This window comes from Delphinus delphis, chromosome 10, assembly GCF_949987515.2.
Source record: "Delphinus delphis chromosome 10, mDelDel1.2, whole genome shotgun sequence".
In the NCBI taxonomy this organism is placed as follows: domain Eukaryota; kingdom Metazoa; phylum Chordata; class Mammalia; order Artiodactyla; family Delphinidae; genus Delphinus; species Delphinus delphis.
This window is the reverse complement of record NC_082692.2, coordinates 41,126,449-41,134,669: the sequence shown is the minus strand read 5'-3', so window position 1 is coordinate 41,134,669 and position 8,221 is coordinate 41,126,449.

Here is an 8,221-nt window from a genome sequence, read left to right as displayed (position 1 = left end):
GATTGGAATCCAAATAATTGTCACACATGGCAATAAAAAGAGAAAGACTTTTTCAGATACATGAATGAAATAGGAAGGTTTGGGGTGATAGAGGGGAATGAGGAAGTTCCAGTTGTGTGGCTTCAATAAACTCAGTTTAGAACAAGGCAAGATCTTCTGCTAAAAAGAAACTGGAAAAAAAAATTGATAACTAAGGAGAGCAAGACTCCTTTTTTGCCAAAGTGGTCTGTAAGTGCATTATCATTTAATTAGCATCACGCTCTATGGCCCAATATTGTGGACAGTGCAAGATGAAACAGACATGTTTCTTGTCCTCAAGAAATGTAAAACCTGGGTGGAGTGACAGGGAAACAATCCACTGTAATGTCAGGAAGAATCAAATCAACATTGTAATGCTTGAGCACACAAGAAGAGAAAATTCTAACCATCTAAGAAAGAGTTCATGATGAAATTGATAAAGTTGATATTTGATACATGTGGCCAGGAGAGAATTTTATAATTCCATATATGTGCATGTGGACAAAAGAGAGGAAATAAACAGTTAAACAAAAAGGGTATCTGGAATTCCTTAAAAATTACTGATTAGCCAAAATAAATGTGTATATATATTTTATACACACACACACACACACACACACACACACACACACACACACTACTTCATAGAATGAGAAGATACAATAGAATTTTTTTCTCCTTCATTTCCCTAAAGGAACACATGCTTTGATGGATGCGTAATATGGGATTATTATGGTAATTGACCAGGTGAGCCTGGAATACTTGAATTATGCCTTGCCAAATATGCTGAGATGCCCTCAGGACAGTTCTACCCATAAATGTAATAGCAAATTGTAAATCAAAGGCTTTATTAGCTGGTCAAATCCCTGATACTCTAATAGAGAGTTTTATGCTAAGCTTCTGTGAAGCATAAGACCCCAAGCAAGGTCTCATGTTCCCACTTTTACTGCTAGCCAGCTGTAAATCCTGAAGGATTAGAACTTCCAAGCATATGAAGTGTGGGAAGAAGAAAGATGACAGGGGGAGTCAAGATGGCAGAGTAGGAGGACACAGAGTTCACGTCTCCTCACAACTAGGCCACCTACCAGGCACTGGTGGGGGACCTTCGACACCTAAGGGGATAGGAGGAACCCCCGCATGACTGGGTAGGACTCGGGAGGGAGGGAGGGAGGGGAGGAGGAGAAGTGGAGGTGGGACAGGACCGGCACCCCTGAGGGGTGAATGGGGGAGGGAAGGGGTTCCCACATTCAGAGGGGCCCACTTACAGCAAGAGAATTAGCAGAGATGGGGTAGACTTTTGGGGGATTGGAGGATGGGAAAGGAACGGATCCAGCATTTCCCCCCATGTAGTTGGGCCCCAAGGAGCCTGCTGGAGTCCCAGGCCTGAACCTCCACCCTCCGAGACCACCTCCAGGCACACTGAGCCTAAGCCCTGCCCCTGCCACCCCTCACAAGACTTGCATGGGTCCTGAGCATAAGCCCCGCCCCTGCCTAAGCCCCTCCCCACTCCCCCAGCCAAGGACTTTTCTGGACCCTCTTTCTTTTTTTTTTTTTGCTGCTGTGGTTTTGTTTTGCCTTGTTGTTGTTTCATTTATTTTTTTTCCTAATGTATTTTTTACTCTTCTAATTTAATTTTATTTTTTATTCTTTGTTATTCTGCTTTTTTTTTTTTTCGCTGTGCCACACAGCTTACGGATTCTTGGTTCCCAGGACGCCAGGGGTCAGGCCTGAGCTCCTGTGGTGGCAGCACCGAATCCAAATCGCTGGACTAACAGACAGCCTCAGACCCCAGGGAATATTAATCAGAGTGAGGTCTCCTGGAGGTCCTCATCTCGGCACCAAGACCCGGCTCTACCCAATGGCCTGCAAACTCCAGAGCTGGAAGCCAAAGCCAAACAACCAGTAAGACAGGAACACAGCCCCACCCATCAAAAAAGTGAGATGACAAAAACATACATTACAGATGAAGGAGGGAGGTAAAAACCTATAAGACCAAATAAATGAAGAGGAAATAGGCAACCTACCTGAAAAAGAATTCATCTTTACTGGTGATAGTAAAGATGATCCAAAATCTCAGAAATAGAATGGAGGTACGGATCAAGAAAATATAAGAAATGTTTAACAAGGACCTAGAAGAACTAAAGAACAAAGAAACAAAGATGAACAACACAATAACTGAGATGAAAGATACACTGGAAGGAATCAATAGCAGAATAACTGAGGCAGAAGAACGAGTAAGTGAGCTGGAAGATAGAATGGTGGAAGTAACTGCCAAAGAGCAGAATAAAGAAAAAAGAATGAAAAGAATTGAGGACAGTCTCAGAGACCTCTGGGGCAACACTAAACACACCAACATTCGAATCAAAAGGGCCCCAGAAGAAGAAGAGAAAGAGAAAGGGTCTGAGAAAATATTTGAAGAGATTATAGTCAAAAAGTTCCCTAACATGGGAAAGGAAACTACCACCCAAGTCCAGGAAGTGCAGAGAGTCCCATACAGGAGAAACCCTAGGAGAAACCCACCAAGACACATATTAATCAAGCTAACAAAAATTAAATAAAAAGAAAAAAAATTTAAAGCAGCAAGGGAAAACAAAAAATAACATACAGGGGAATCCCCATAAGGTTATCAGCTGATTTTTCATCAGAAAGTCTGCAGGCCAGAAGGGAGTGGCAGGACATATTTAAAGTGATGAAAGAGAAAACCTACAACAAAGGTCACTCTACCCAGCAAGGATCTCATTCAGGTTCAACGGAAAAATCAAAAGCTTTACAGATAAGCAAAAGCTAAGAGAATTCAGCACCACCAAACCAGCTTTACAACAAATGCTAAAGGAACTTCTCGAGGCGGAAAACACGAGAGAAGAAAAAGACCCACAAAAACAAACCCAAGACAATTAAGAAAATTGCAGTAGGAAAATACATATTGATAATTACCTTGAATGTAAATGGATTAAATGCCCCAACCAAGACTCAGACTGGCTGAATGGATACTAAAACAAGATCCATATATGTGCTGTCTACAAGAGACCCACTTCAGATCTAGGGACACATACAGACTGAAAGTGAGGGGATGGAAAAGGATATCCCATGCAAATGGAAATCAAAAGAAAGCTGGAGTAGCAATACTCATATCAGATAAAATAGACTTTAAAATAAAGACTGTTACAAGAGATAATGGGGCTTCCCTGGTGGCGCAGTGGCTGGGAGTCCGCCTGCCGATGCAGGGGACACAGGTTTGTGCCCCGGTCCGGAAGGATCCCACATGCCGTGTAGCGGCTGGGCCCGTGGGCCATGGCAGCTGAGCCTGCGTGTCTAGAGCCTGTGCTCTGCAATGGGAGAGGCCACAACACTGAGAGGCCCGCGTACCGCAAAAAAAAAAAAAAAAGAAAAAAAAGAGATAATGAAGGACATTACATAATGACCAAGGGATCAATCCAAGAAGAAGATATAACAATTATAAATATTTATGATTTAAATAAAATAAATATGATTTAAATATCCTCCCAACATAGGAGCACCTCAATACATAAGGCAAATGCTAACAGCCATAAAACAGGAAGTCAACAGTAACACACAGTAATAGTGGGGGATATTAACACCCCACTTACACCAATGGACAGATCATCCAGACAGAAAATAAATAAGGAAACACAAGCTTTAAGTGACACAATAGACCAGATAAATTTGATTGATACTTATAGGACATTCCACCTAAAGCGGCAGAATACACTTTCTTCTCAGGTTCACATGGAACATTCTCCAGGATAGATGACATCTTGGGTCACAAGTCAAGCCTCAAAAATTTAAGAAAATTGAAATCGTATCAAGCATCTTTTCCGACCACAACGCTATGAGATTAGAAATCAATTACAGGAAAAAAACTGTAAAAAACACAAATAGATGGAGACTAAATAGTGCACTACTAAATAACCAAGAGATCACTGCAGAAATCACAGAGGAAATTAACACATACGTAGAAATAAACGACAATGAAAATATGATGACCCAAAACCTATGGGATGCAGCAGAAGACTTCCTAAGAGTAAAGTTTATAGCAATTCAATCTCACCTCAAGAAACAAGAAAAACCTCAAATGAAAAATCTAACCTTACACCTAAAGCAACTAGAGACAGAAGAACAAAGAAAACCCAATGTCAGTAGAAGGAAAGAAATCATAAAGAATCAGAAATAAATGAAATAGAAACAAAGAAAACAATAGCAATGTCAATAAAACTAAAAGTTGGTTCTTTGAGAAGGTAAACAAAATTGATACACATTTAGCCAGACTCATCAAGAAAAAAAAGGAGAGGATGCAAATCAATAAAATTAGAAGTGAAAAAGGAGAATTACAACTGACACCACAGAAATACAAAGGATTATAAGAGACTACTACAAACAACTATATACCAATAAAATGGACAACCTGGAAGAATTGGACGAATTCTTCAAAAGGTACAACTTTCCAAGGCTGAATTAGAAAATATAAATAGACCTATCACAAGTAATGAAATTGAAACTGTGATTAAAAACCTTCCAACAAACAAAAGTCCAGGCCCAGATGGCTTCACAGGCAAATTCTATCAAACATTTAGAGAAGAGCTCACACCTATACTTCTCAAACTCTTCCAAAAGACTGTAGAGGGAGGAACACTCCCAAATTCGTTCTATGAGGCCACGATCACCCTGATACCAAAACCAGACAAAGATATCACAAAGACAAGAAAATTACAGACCAATATCACTGATGACCATAGATGCAAAAATCCTCAACAAAATACTTGCAAACAGAATCCAACAACACATTAAAAGGATCGTACACCATGATCAAGTGGGATTTGTCCCAGGAATGCAAGGATTCTTCAATATATGCAAATCAATGTGATACACCATATTAACAAATTAAGGAAATAAAACCATATGATCATCTCAATAGGTGTAGAAAAATCTTTTGACAAAATTCAAAACCCATTTATGATAAAAACTGTCCAGAAAATGAGCATAGAGGGAACCTACCTCAATATAATAAAGGCCATATATAACAAACCCACGGCAAACGTCATTCTCAATGGTGAAAAACTGAAAGCCTTTCCACTAAGATCAGAAACCAGACAAGGATGTCCACTCTCACCACTATTATTCAACATAGTTTTGAAAGTCCTAGCCATGGCAATCAGAGAAGAAAAAGAAATTAAAGGAATACAAAATGGAAAAGAAGAAGTAAAACTGTCACTGTTTGCAGATGACATGATACTATACATAGAAAATCCTAAAGTTGCCACCAGAAAACTACTAGGGCTAATCAGTGAATTTGGTAAAGTTGCAGGATACAAAATTAATGCACAGAAATCTCTTGCATTCCTATTCACTAACAATGAAAAATCAGAAAGAGAAATTAAGGAAACAATCTCATTTACCATCGCAACACAAAGAATAAAATACATAGGGATAAACCTACCTAAGGAGGCAAGAGACCTGTACTCAGAATACTGTCCTCTGCCTGCCTTTGGTCTTAAAAAAACTTTAGTCAAAGAATAAATTTAATCAGAGAAGTGAGAAAATGCAGGGAAAAAAGGAAGATAGTCAAGCAAGACAAAACAATAATATTTTAGCCATTAAACGAAGTGAAGGACCTTTAGTTCTTCCTCAAGGGCTATAAATAATATTCTAAGCCGTGTCCTTTGAGCTGTTTTGCAGATACTGAAATCCCCACCTTGTGGAAGAAGTTAACTGTACACTGCCCAGAAGCATATAGACCCCAGGCCAGTTGGAACCAGAAGGTTGATGGTGCTGACTTCCAATTACCTCACCACCAATCAATCAGAAGAATGTCCACGAGCTGACCACGCCCTGCTCCTTGAACACTGTAAGACTCCTCAGCACCCCCTCCAAGGCAGGACACACAGGCTTGAGGGCACTAGCCCGCTGTCTCCCCATTTGCCTGGCAAAGAAATAAAGCTATTTCTTTCTACTTCATCCAAAACTCTGTCCCCGAGATTTAATCCAGCACCGGTGTACAGAGGTTGAATTTCGGCAACACTACCAAGTCAACTAAGACAGCCTTGAGTTATATAAAATGTTGAAACCAGAATATAAAAGCAGTCTAATTAGATGTGTCATCAGGGAAAGAAGGTGCGCTAGAGAATCACCTGAACCTACAAGAGACACTGCATGAATGAGAAATAACTTGCTTAATTAAGCAAGTTAATTAATAATTGGTAGTGGGAATTTCGTGGCCGTCCAATGGTTAGGGCTCCGTGCTTCCACTGCAGGGGTTCCAGGTTCGATCCCTGTTCAGGGAACTGAGATCCTGCAAGCCACGCGATGAGGCCAAAAAAAAACGGACTGGTGGTGGTTGTTACTACAGCCTCACTTAACCTAATAGGACAGGAACCAGAATGTACCCCCCTCCCCATATCCCTCAGGTAGATTAGAATATTCATGAATTAGAAGCCTGACCACAGGCCAGAAATTCAACTCTGTGTACAGATGCATGAGCCATGGTTGTGAGTGCTTTTTCTAGAAGTGGATGGTTGTGTTGCTCCCAGTTGGAAGGGTGTGTGTGACGCTGAGTAGAAAGGTGGCAATCAGAAGGAACGCAAGCCACTGAATTTTAATTTCCTTCTTTCTTCATACAAACACTTACCTCAGTCTTTCCTGTGTATCTCATCTCATCTGGAAATAGAGAAAAATGTTTTACTTGAGGCTAAGTGAATGAGGACATGATATGGGGGTGATCAGAAGCAGTAAAAGCAGGAGATGACAAGGCTGCTTATGCCTAAGCCTGTCTCCGCTCCTCTGCAGGCAGTACCCCGGCTGGCCTTCTGCAGATTCTCTCGGAGATGAACGAGAGCCCATGAGGAGAAGAGAACTCTGGGGCCCAGAGAACACAGATTAAATTGGGGCTTTTGCTTGGATTTAGAGGGAAGAGGAGTTATTAGATGGCAAGTGGTGGTGAGGGAAGATTGGAAGATACGGATGCTGAACCAGAAATTTAGGAGGGCTCCCTTTTACTTTTTCCGGTGTGAATGTGCCTAAAGCCCATAAACTCTGAACTCTGACTTGACTACATCATAACAGTAAGAGCTAATACTTTTTGATTGCTTGTTATGAGTCAGTTTTCTAAGCACTATATGACTGTGTGGGGCAGGACGAGGGAGAGAGAGAGAAAGAGAGGAAGAGAGACAGAATCACCAGAACAACGCTTCACTGTAGATACCATTATGACCTCCCTTTTACAGGTGAAGTAATGGAAGAATGAACCAAAGGTCACAAGTAGTAAATCCACAGGCTGTGCTATTTCCATTGCACTACATTTCTTACTTGAGAACCCTGGAAACTTTATTTCTACACCTTTAACATCCCTGTAATGATAAGATGCATAGAGGTCAAAATAACTGAAGAATTGTATTATAACTTTGGTACCAGGACAGATTTCCATCCCCATCTCTTCAAAAGAAGTCAGCGGTTTCGTATATCACAAGCAAGGAATGACATGGAGACCATCTGTAGGAAGAGGTAGCAATGTCAACCAAGAAGAGGAAGCAATACCAACCTGCGAATGTCCCTTGTCAATGGCCTCTGATACATCTTGAATAAATCGAAGCCTCTGATTGGTCCAGTTGGAAACTTTGTTGAGTCATTTTCTGTGCTTCTTGTCAATGTCTACAGTGGAAGGATCTGAGCTTCAGAGGCTCATCAGAGAAAATAGACATTTCTGGGGAGACAACTAATAAAGGGAAAGGTCATGCCCTGGTTTCTTTCTCCCACATTTTTGTTTTTGTGTTCTATTTGTATGAGTTTGAAAAATAAAGTGGGGCATTTTCATCTATCTCTTCCCGTCTGACTTCAGCCAAGAGCCCTACCTAATAGAGACATGGGCTTTTCTGTGATTTTTCCCCAAAACTCATATTTTGCATCCCTCTTTCTCATTCCCTCCCCATTCCCTAGGGAGTGAGAGAAGTTGGGTGTGGTAGATGTGGTTATTCATTGAGGTGGTAAAAAATCATTCTCCTTATTACCTGACAAAAATATCTCTTCCAGCGGGGTGGGGCTTCCCTGGTGGCGCACTGGTTGAGAGTACCCCTGCCGATGCAGGGGACACGGGTTCGTGCCCTGGTCCGGGAAGATCCCACATGCCGCGGAGCGGCTGGGCCCGTGAGCCATGGCCGCTGAGCCTGCGCGTCCAGAGCCTGTGCTCTGCAAC